This window comes from Zalophus californianus, chromosome 3 (assembly GCF_009762305.2).
Source record: "Zalophus californianus isolate mZalCal1 chromosome 3, mZalCal1.pri.v2, whole genome shotgun sequence".
NCBI classification, from domain to species: domain Eukaryota; kingdom Metazoa; phylum Chordata; class Mammalia; order Carnivora; family Otariidae; genus Zalophus; species Zalophus californianus.
This window is the reverse complement of record NC_045597.1, coordinates 89912607-89924422: the sequence shown is the minus strand read 5'-3', so window position 1 is coordinate 89924422 and position 11816 is coordinate 89912607. Positions and strand designations below refer to the sequence as shown.

Here is an 11816-nt window from a genome sequence, read left to right as displayed (position 1 = left end):
CAACAGTTTCACAGAAGAAGAACAAGTGTTGGGTGTTTATATTTAGCTAACTCAGAAAGAATTTAATTCTACCTCTGACTGCCCCCTTTAATCTGGTTACTTTGTCAAGTCTACCCAACCCCAACATAATTCAGTTCAGTCACCATTTGGCATTGGCTCTTTTGCCAGGCATCTACCATTCTGCTTGGCAGTGAGGGTTCAGCAATGACTGCACATACAGCATGGTCTGGCAGACCCTCTAGTCTAGTAGAGATAAGCATGAAGATTTTCTGAGCAATTGATATTTGCTTTAGTGTAGAAGGATAGAGATATTTACAGACCAGCTCTGGAATCAGTGAGAAGTCCTGCCTCCTCATGCTGCTCATACAATCTCTGGGCTTCTGAGATGCCCTAGATTTCCATATTGTAATCTGAATATTTCTTTTCATCTAATGTTTAGGTTTTGGAGAAACTTGACAAGGCAGAACACAACTGAAGAACTTAATTTATCTGATAAACATTCAAAATTCATTATAGAATTTGTGAAACATATTGTAAGGTTATAGTGAAATAGGTTAACTCCGATGTTAATTTCCCCATTGTTATAGCCTATAGAGCATTCTTCACACTCTCATTTTATTCCCTGTAGAAATGTTCCTAATTTCTATATATCCCCAGCAATATGATAGTTTTATGTTTATTCTGATTCTGAGGTTTTTTTTTTCCTCCTGAATACATTACTAAAGTGTCAACTCATGGTTATATTCCCAGTGGCCCCTTTTCAATCAGCCCTGCTGTTAGGCTTTTTCTTTTGACTGCCACTGAACTACTCAAAACTTAGTGATGTGAAGAGATTATATTGCAGTAAATTCAATATTAGACATTTCTATGATTAAAAAATCACCCTTAAAGGTGGTTTAAGATGGTGGAATAGGAAAATCCTGAGCTCAGCAACTCCAGTGGACACAACAAATACATAGCTATATATGGAAAATTTACTTCAAAAAGAACTTGAGAACTTTCCGAACACCTGTTCTACAACAAAGGATGGAAGGACCACACTGAGATAGGTAGGAGAAGCAGAGAAACATTTGTACTCACAACTCCACCCCTGAGGTAGCAACCCACAATTTGTAAGAATCTCAAAAAACAAACATATATAAATGGAGTTTCTTCTACAGAGTAACACCACACCAGGAACTCCAACCCTCAGTTCTCACAAGCCCCCAAAACATCTGGCTTTGGAAAGCTATGATTACATTCAAGAGCTGTAGAGAATGAAATTTCTGCTCTTTCAATTAGCAATAATCGTGCCTTGGATAAACCTCATTGGCTACGATACTGCCACTGCTCAAAGCTAAGTTTCTGCTCTTTAAGGGCTTGTGTGCAGACCCATTTCCATCAGGACCCAAGACAAAAAGCAGCAGTTTGAAAAGAGCCTAGACTGTAAGTAAAGAAGAATCACTTGCTAAACTGCCATAGGGGCAGAAGTCTGTTGGGACTCTCCAGAAACAGAACTCTGGTAGATGACGTATTTCTGGGCCCCCTCTACATTACCAGCACTGAGGTTGGTGGGCACCATTTTTGCACCTTCACTCTAATGACCTAACAGCAGCAGGTGAATCCTCCTGCTCCCCCCACCACTCATGCAGTATTTCAGGCATGGAGAGTGAGCAAATCCACACCCCCTTGCTGCTTGTGCTGCTCCAACTGGCACAGCAAGTGAAGAGACATGTCCTTCCCCACCACACACCACTCATGCAGCCCCAATGGATAGATATAGCAGGTGAGAAGTCCTGCCTCCCCATGCTGCTCATGCAATCTCAACAGAGCCAACAAGTTCACCAGCCCACATAGAGGACTCCCCTTGAGTATCCAACTCAAATCACTAGGGAGAATTTTATTGCTGGACCACACAAGTTGTAAACAAGCAGAGTGAACACAAGAGAAAACCAAGCACTATGGAAAGGTTAAATGATAAGGAACATATTTTACACAGAGCCATTCCTTCAAGACAAAGAGAGAGAGCTGTTTCACATAATACACAGAAACACGGAGAATCAAGCAAAATGAAGAAATAGAGAAATATGTTCCCAATAGCACCTAAATGATACAATAGAATGGATCAGTGACCTAGAAGACAGGGTAATGGAAATCACTCAAATAGAACAGGAAAAAGAAATTAATAATAACAATAATAAGATCTTAAGGGATTGGTGGGACATCATCAAGTGTATTAACATTTACTTTATAGGAGTCTCAGAGGAGAGGAGAGAAAGAAATGGGCAGAAATCTTATTTGAAGAAATAATGGCTAAAAGCTTTCCTAGCCCAAGGAAGGAAATAGACATCTAGCTTCAGAAAGCCCAGAGAGAGTACTAAGCAAGATGAATCCAAAGAGATCCACACCAAGACATATTATAATTAAAATGTCAAAAGATAAAGATAAAGAAAAAAACCTTATAAGTAGCAAGAGAAAAATAACTAATACACGGGAAACCCTGCAAGACTATCAGCAGATTTTTTCAGTTGTGACTTTGCAAGGACTCAGTCCTGGGGCTCCAGGATCATGATCTGAGCTGAAGGTAATCACTTAACCAACTGAGCCATCCAGGCACCTACCTTATAAGAATTGTTAAAGGAATTTTTTTAAGCTACAAAGAAAAGGATATAACCAGAAAATATATGAAAGAAAAGAATCTCACTGGTAAAGTAAATATATAGTAAATGTATTGGATCTAACCACTTATATAGCTAGCATGAATGCTAAAGGCAAATATAGTGAAATCAACTATAACTATGATAAGTAAAGGATATACAAAATAAAGAGATGTAAAATATGACATCAAAATCATGAAATGTGGGTGGGGGGAGTAAAAAGCAGTGCTTTTATAATGTGGTTCAACTTAAAATAGACTGATTGTATTATATATATTATATATATAATATTAATATATATTAAATACACTACATATTATTATATATTTTATATTTATATATTATACTATATATGCTATTATGCTATATTATATATATGTGTATATATATGCATATATATATATATAATTTGATATTATATACGAACCTCATGGTAACACAAACCAAAAACCTATAATAGATACACAAAAAAATAAGAAAGAAATCTAAACATAACACTAAAGAAAGTCATTAAACTGCAAAGGAAGAGAGCAAGAGAAGAATAAAGGAATGAAGAAGAACTACAAAAAAAAAACAATGAAAAAAATACATATATATTTCATTTATATATATGGAATGTTATATTACTCAGCCACAAAAAATGTATGAAATCTTGCATTTGTGACAATATGGATGGACTTAGAGTGTATTGTGCTAAGTGAAATAAGTCATACACAGAAAGAAAAATAGCACATGATTTTATTTACATATGGAATATATAAAACAAAACAAATAAGCAAAACAAAACAAGAACAGAAACATTGACAGGGGGAACAGACTGATAGTTTCCTGAGAAGAAGTTGGAGGGTGGGTGAAATGAGTGAAGAGGTTCAAGAGGTACAAACTTTTAGTTATAAAATAAATTAGTCATGGGATGTAATGTGTAGCATGGGGGATATAGATAATAATTTTGTATTAATTTTGTATGTTACAGAGGGTAACTAGACTTATAAGGTGGTCGTTTTGTAATGTATATAGCTGTCAAATCACTGTGCTGTATACCTAATACTAATATAATACCACATGTCAATTATACTTCAATGAAAATTTCACTGTCATTTCCCAAATTCGAAGTATAGATTCTTGCATGTTCTCTCCTCCCCATGTTTCAATCCTCTCTTCTAATCCCCAGGCTTCAGTACCCATTTCTAGTTGGATGATTTGTTCATATATGAATCTTTGTTCTTTTGTCTAGACTAGAGATAACTTAGGCTCCTAGAGTTTTATCTGCTCCCCCAAGCATCATTTAATAATATTTCTAAAAGAAAGAGAAATTCTGGGCACTAACTTCAAGATGATATACAGGTTTACTTTTCTACAGTATGTAAGTAAACAGATGACTTAACAATAACAGTCACATATATACCTTGTCTCCCAGATGGACTCTATATTCTTTGTGAATGATATTCATATTTTAAACTCCTTTGAATCCTATATTTCATTTAAAATCGCACTCTAAACACACTACTCATGGAAGGCGGAGAATGTTCTGCATGCTAAGAGAACATATGTTATCCTTTTGGTTGCAACAGCAGAATGTAGGAGGTAAAATCCTATAGAAAAACAAGCTTTTGAGTTAAGTTCTATTAGCTGTTTATTGTATGAATTTGGGGTAAATCATTTAACTATTCTGCACTTTAGTGTCTTCATTAGTCAAATTTATTCTATATGTCTCAGAAATGGGAGAATTAAATTAGGTAAGAAGTCAAAATACAATTATGTTTCTTTCTTTCTCTTCACTGTATATAGTTTTGTGAATCAAAAAAAAGTATAAAATGAAAAATTTTAGGTGCTCATCATGGCCATCAAGCCAATGTAAAGGGAAACTTTTGGTTGAGAGTCTGGGTATTATGTCTTTGTTGCCCTTCAGCCAACTTGCATTCACTTCGGACAGCAGTGTGTTGATCATGTTTCTAGCTTCTGTAAAAATGATGTTTTAACATCTGCCCTACATGGATATGCTGGATACACTTGGTCTGGGACAACATGATAATATGCCTCAGTTTCCTGCCCTTGACTTCCTGTCTCCCTTATGGTTCTCTTCCTCCTCAGGAGCCCTCCTCTCAAGGGCATAATTTTCAAATACAAAATCAACCAATCCAGAATTCACACCCCAACCACCTCCTTTATCAGGCTCTCAAACTCCAGCCACTATACACTTATACTAGGTACCAGACAACAGGGGACAGCTGCCAGGCTTCAGAAAGCCTGTTGAAATTATTCAAATTAGCCAATGCTAAAACTGCTTACACTGCCTTACCTGTTTTTCCTGCATAAATCACAACTAAAGCTCTTAATCACAGTTCTCCCTTTTTCTTCTGCCTTATACCAATCCTGGTGATTCCCCTTTTGCTCCATGACCCCCTTTCACCCCCATGCCATGATATTCACTCCTCCCCTTGGGATCTGTGAGTAAGCAAACTATCTTTTTAATGACAATCCTCTCCTGATCTATTGTTCTTACTATACCTCAATTTTCTAGTAATACACTTTATTTTAAAACATACTGTCAGCATAAACCAGTGAGGTACCAATGGGAGCCTCTAATTCCTCCTGTGCCATTAAGCCAATTAATCCAAGTTGACTTTTTCTCTTAACTAGATTTCTGAAAATGAATTAGATTGGCCTATAATTATATGATTTATTTCATTTATGAAGAACACTCAGTATTTGGTTTCTTGTTGGATCTTAATATTGTTATTTTTATTATTTTTGAATATATAATGATCACACAGGCTCTAATGGAACTCAAACACCAGTAGGGGAGACACACACACGTGCATGCATGTGCACACACACACACACACACACACACAAAACAAAGATGTGGGTATATGACATACCAGAGAGTTGGTTTAAGAAGAGCTTTGTTGCTTCTCTCTCATCAACCATAGAGTCTTCTGGGAAAAAAAAAGAAAGCAACAAAATATGTATATTCTTCTAAAATCCACAGAAGTCGGCTCAACTGGCATAGTTTTGATATGAAATTTGATAATAGACACATTTATACTGATTAGTGACCAATCTCCCATGTTAAACATAGTTGGAGAGAAAAAAATAAGTATCTAACTTAGGAATAATGCAATATTAGGATACTGAAGTTGAAAATGGAACTAACTGGAAATGTAATAAAATATTTCTTCTTTAATGTATTGGAGAGATATTATAGTGCATGTAATATATGTTCAAAGTGTAGGAAATACCATATCATTCATTTGTTCACCTATGAAATATTTACTAAGAAGCTACTGGTTATGCATATATGGGATATGATGAAGAGTCAGAGTTCCCATGTGAAGGCATTTACAACAGAAGTGAGGGTATCATATAGAGACAGACACATCAATACAACACAAGGACAGCCACACATAAAATGTCTTGAAGGAAACACCAAGAAGGGAAATTAGAGTAGACAGAGAGTCCTAAAGGCCTTCTAAAGGAAAAGATACTTGAAAGGAGTCTGAAAGAAGTAAATGGCATTATTCTCACTGAGATTCCTGGTACACCTAACACCTAAGCAAAACAGACAGTCTGAGAACACAAGGGAATGAGAAGACTAGGAATATCTTCTAGAGAAATTTTTATATAGTTTGCTAATCAGAATCTTAGCAACTTATTCTTCCTTTTATAGATAAAGATTTGCTGAGACCTGGGGAGGTCAAGTGACTTGCTAAGGGCTACACAACTAATTAGCTCCTTAGCCAGAACCAGACTTTCTGCCTCCTAACTCGACAGCATGTGGCAGAAACTGAAGCCAAACAGAAAAAGTAAAAGGGCTATAACATAATGGTGAGGTATCTTAGGGACATGTTCTTATCCTGGAGTCTTTTTCAAGGCTTTGTGCTGCCAAATGTGTTTGGGAATAGATTCATTTCCCTGTCCCCATGTATTCTCAGAAGGTTACATGCAATTGACCCTACTAGGAGAAACCCACAGGTGACAGGAAAGCATCACTGCAAAGAAATCAGCTCACATATGGTGTCACTAAATAGAGAAAACAAAACTTTAAATCAAGGTTAGAAGAATTTTTTATTTTTTTTAAAGATTTTTTTATTTATTTGACAGAGAGATAGAGAGCCCAATTAGGCAGAGTGGCAGGCAGAGGGAGAGGGAGAAGGAGGCTCTCTGCTGAGCAGGGAGCCAGACGTGGGGCTCGATCCCAGGACCCCAGGATCATGATCTGAGCCGAAGGCATCCACTTAACCAACTGAGCCACCCAAGTGCCCCAGAAGAATTTTTTAAATAGTCAGAAACTTAGACAACAAATATCACATTGACTTAGTAGTTTCTTCTCTCATTCTTTCCAGAATATATGTTAACACAATAGAAGAAGATATTTTTTTCTTTCTGTTTTTGCCTACATAGGGACAGGAAGTATAGCTTTAGTTTTGTTAGTTGTGTCTTCAAAAAGCTAAGGCTAGTACATAGTTTTCCCTTACATAAATAACACTTTTATTAATCATTTAAAGCAGTCACTCAGAAAATAGTGATTGAGTACTTACCAGTAAGACTTGCATTGTGCTACCATTTGAGATAGACCATTATTAAGCTCTCTCTTCATTGAGAGCTTAATATCTCTTATGGTTGGAGGGGGAAAAACATAAAAACCAAAGACCAGCCTGTCTCTCAGCCTGTGAAATATCCCACCTCTATCAGCCTTAGTTGGGTTTACTCTAATGATTGCTTTAAAATTCAACTCAGGCATCACCCTCTCTTCCTTTTCTTGGCCTACCCTTCCCAAAATGTGTCATGTGTTCTTCTGTGCTCTTGACATCAGTCTTATGTATTTCAATAGTACTAACTGAATCAGACTGTGATCATAGGTGTCTTTCTTTCTCATTAGATTGTTATCTCCCGAAGGTCAAGAAATATATTTTATTTTATTCACTTTACATACTGAATAAAATAATATAAAGTGTTGTAGATGTCCAAACAATGATTAACTGAAGAAAATTAAACACCTGCCCAACAGCTATACAATTTATATAGGTGGGGATTGTGTCATATTCATTTTGGCATCTGAGACAATTCTGAGCTTCATACAGAGTAGGAACTCAATAATTTTGATGAATAAGTGTGAATGAATGAAAGGCAAACTGAGGCGGGGAAATATTATATGTAACTGATAATAAAGAAGAAAGATGTTAATGTTAACTAAAACAACAACAAAGGAAGTTTCTAGATAATGAGAAGGTATTAACTGAACCTTGGAAGACCCTAGATTTGGATGGACATTCAAGGAAAGGGTCAGGAACTTCAAGTGGGAGATAACTAATACAAAGATATATTAGTGAGAATGAACCCAGAATATCTGAAAATTGGTCGATTAGAATATTGCCATATGGGTTGGGCAAATATGAACAGGCAAATCTACACAAGCTTCACATGCCATATCTTACAGGTCCTTAATGATATATTATGAGAAACATTAAATAAATACAGATTAATACTTACATTTTAATCAATCAAACACAGTTATTGCCTAGTGATGCAATGACAAGTTTCTACAACAGTCTTTCATGAGGTTAATCTCTACTCTTTTAATTAACACTAAATGGAGATACAGATTTGTTAATAGACTTTTCACACTCCACAAGATGTAGCAATGTGGAAAATTAGCAGTTAATAAAACTTCTTTGGCAATATTATCTAAAAATACATAAGGTTTCATGAATATGACCTAGACACCGATATTTTGGTTCAATCATGTAACTTCTGTTAAAAGTCAATTAAAGAAATTTACCAGACCAGAAGATTTTGACCTTGCCTATCCATGACTATATGATCTGACTAGGTTATATCCAAGGATATCGAGTAACTTCCTCCAGAAAAGCCAGCATATGCATTGGAACCAGATGAGTCTCCTTTCAAATACCCACTTCACGGCTTTCTATTACAGAAGATACTTAACATGTTTGAGATTGATTCTCATCTATAAATACCTACTTTGTGATACTCAGCTCAAAGGATTACTGTCAAGATTAAAAGAAATAATGTATATAAACTGTTGAGTATAGTATCTGGAAAATATTGGCCACCAATAAATGCAATTATTTTTCATAATTCATTTATTTTATTTATTATAATTCACTTATTTATTGACATTCATGTATTTCTCCATTCATATATTTAGTCTGATAACTATGTGTGTTTAGTTCTGTTGTTATGTGCTAGTGATACATCACTAAATTGAACAGACAAAATCATCCCTACTCTCCTTTGCTTATATTCTGTAGGGGAGAGGGAGAGGAAATAACAACCCCAGTGAGATAAAGAAGTAAACCATATAGTATCTAATATAAATGGTAATTACTGGGGAAGGGAGATAAAGCAGGGGAAAAGACAAGGAGTGTCAGACACAGAGGGGTTACAATTTTAAATAAGGTAATCAGCGAGTGACTCCCTAAAAACTGACAGTGAGCCCACACTTTTAAGAGGATGAAAGAATGAGCCATTCATGTGTCAGAGAGAACATTCCAGAGAAAAGACAATGCTATAGAACTGGGGTTAGCCAGACCTCATCCAAAGACAGCAAAGAAAATGGTGTGGTTGGAGCACAGGGAGCTGGGGAAACCTGAAGATGACTTCAGAGAGGGAGTGGGGACAGACAGTTAAAAAATCAGTGGCTTTGGCTTTATTTCTGGGTCACATGGGAAGAGTGGAGGAAACTGAGCAGAGAGGTGGTGTCACCTGACAGCTGATAGGTTTTAATATGGTGGTTCTGGCTGCCTTGTGAGAGCAGACTACAGGGAGCAAGAACTCTAGTTATGATAAGGGTGAGGACAGTGGAAGGACTAAAACGGGTCAGATTCTGGATATAGTGCAGATATACTCAACATAGAATATGAGAAAAAGGACAGTGTCAAGAGCGACAGCAAGGTATATTTGTCAGGGCAACTGGGTGTCTCAGTCATTTGAGCATTTGACTCTTGGTTTTGACGAAGGTCATGATCTCAGGATCCTGAGATCAGCCCCGCATAGGGCTCCACCCTCAATGGGGAGTCTGTTTGAGATTCCCTCTCTCCCTTTGCCCCTCCTCCCACTCACATGCTCTCTCTAAAGTAAGTAAATATGTCTTCATTAAAAAAATAAAGTGATAGCATGGTCTTTGGTCAAAACCACTAGAAGAAAGGAATTGCCTTAAGAGGTATATGGAAAACAGTGGAAGAAAAAATCACATCCTTCTGCAGCCCTCCTGCCTCCCTCCCAAAACTGAAAATTCTGCAAAAGGCTATATTATGTCTATATTTCACCTGTATCTCTAAGAGGTCCAGAAAAAGTGCTGGTCTCATAGCCAGTGGTCAATACATACTTGAACAGTACAAAACTAACTTTTGTTATAGTGTCTCTATGGCACCATACTATGTGCCATATACACATAAGAATCTCATAAACATTATTCCATTTAATGTTTGAAGTGTTCGTGACATTGTTTTATTACTATGTAAAACATGAGACTCTTGATGATCTGTCTACACATTCCATTAAAATTGTGAGTGACTTTTGGCATCTGAAGCATATGATGTTATTATCGAAATGTTTCCCAGAACCATAGAATCAGAAGTTTTTGTTTCAAGCCTTAAGAATCTGAATTTTTAACAAGGGCATATGATGATATTAATACACTCCCAAATTTTAGAATCACTATTTCAAAGCATAGCTGGCTGAATGATGGATGATTGTAAAAGAATAAGGGGATAGTATAGGGTGCCTGGGTGGCTCATTTGGTTGGGCGACTGCCTTCGGCTCAGGTTATGATCCTGGAGTCCCGGAATTGAGTCCCACTTCGGGCTCCCTGCTCAGCAGGAAGACTGCTTCTCCCTCTGACCCTCCCCACTCTCATGCTCTCTCTCTATCTCATTCTATCTCTCAAATAAATAAAATCTTTAAAAAAAAAAAGAATAAAGGGATAGTATAGATGATCCTCCCTATTAACCATAATTGCACTCCATTATTGCTATAGTTCTAGCCATCACTTTATTTTTATTGCAGATATATGAATATGGATGTCTCTAGAATATATCTGCATATAGCTTATTACTTTATCACTGAAAAGTTGTGTCAATGTAGGTAAGTCACAACCTCTAGAATAATGCATTCTAGATTTTATAAGATTATATGCAAAGTGTCTAAACCACACCCTCTATTTATAGGTGAGCAAAAGTAATTGGCTTACCAGGTAAGATATTGTTCTTTTAGAGGAAAAACACTTAAACCCACAAGTGATATCAGTTCTTGATATCATTTTATAATAATCAGTGTTTAATAGATAATATTGGTAGTTTTTTCTTTAATAACAAAAACTTTTGACAATTTCAACCTGAGAGAAGGCATATATTTTCTTTTTAAAAACATCAGAATTGAGGATTGACTTTTGGGGGAATAAAGAATTCACTATAAAGAAACAGAAGGGAATTATTACTTAAATAAAATTAAAAAAACAGGAACTATATTTAGTTTTGTTATTCAAACTGCTTGTTAATCATTCCCTGTCTACCACCCACCATGCTCACTCATTGTTGAATTAGAAAACCATAGACATATCCTGGCTGCAGATTTAGCTCTGCAAACAATCCAGATAGTTTTGATAAAATTAGGAATTTAATGAAAGTTATTCTATTATGCTCACCAATGGCAGTCTAAGATTGGAAGATTGAGTACAGTTTGTGCCTGTGGCATCTTTTTCGAGAGTTAGATCAACTTCAGCAATGATTTAAGTCCTTTCCTGTACATTATAGTTTCCACTGAACTAGATCTTTATACATTCACTAAAGCAGACTTTTCTAATTTGTGTTCTAAGGGACACTAATTCCAGATAATGCCCTGAGGTCAAAAGAATATAGAAAATATGTTGTCTCTTAGAGTATAACATACAATCTAGCAAAATAAAGGGTCTGAGACATCCTGCAATAAATGAATATGTTTGATTTTATTGAACTCAGTGTTACCCAATCTTATTGTATCATGGAATCATTTGCCACCCAACAGGGCAGCAAAATGGAATATCATGAAAAGCACTTGAGAAGCACCATTTTTAGCTTAATTTACAGGTAACTTTGACTGTTAAGTATCAGAAATATGCTAGAATATATACAGTTGCCATATCACTTCAGAACTACAGGGATTTACCAAGTATTACTT

At 36.1% G+C, this 11816-nt stretch overlaps 1 pseudogene; it reads right to left on the bottom strand.

The window, feature by feature from the left end:
* Nucleotides 1-1217: 1217 nt before the first annotated feature.
* On the bottom strand, nt 1218-1338 carry LOC113921065 (annotated as a pseudogene).
* Between the last annotated feature and the right edge of the window lie 10478 nt (nt 1339-11816).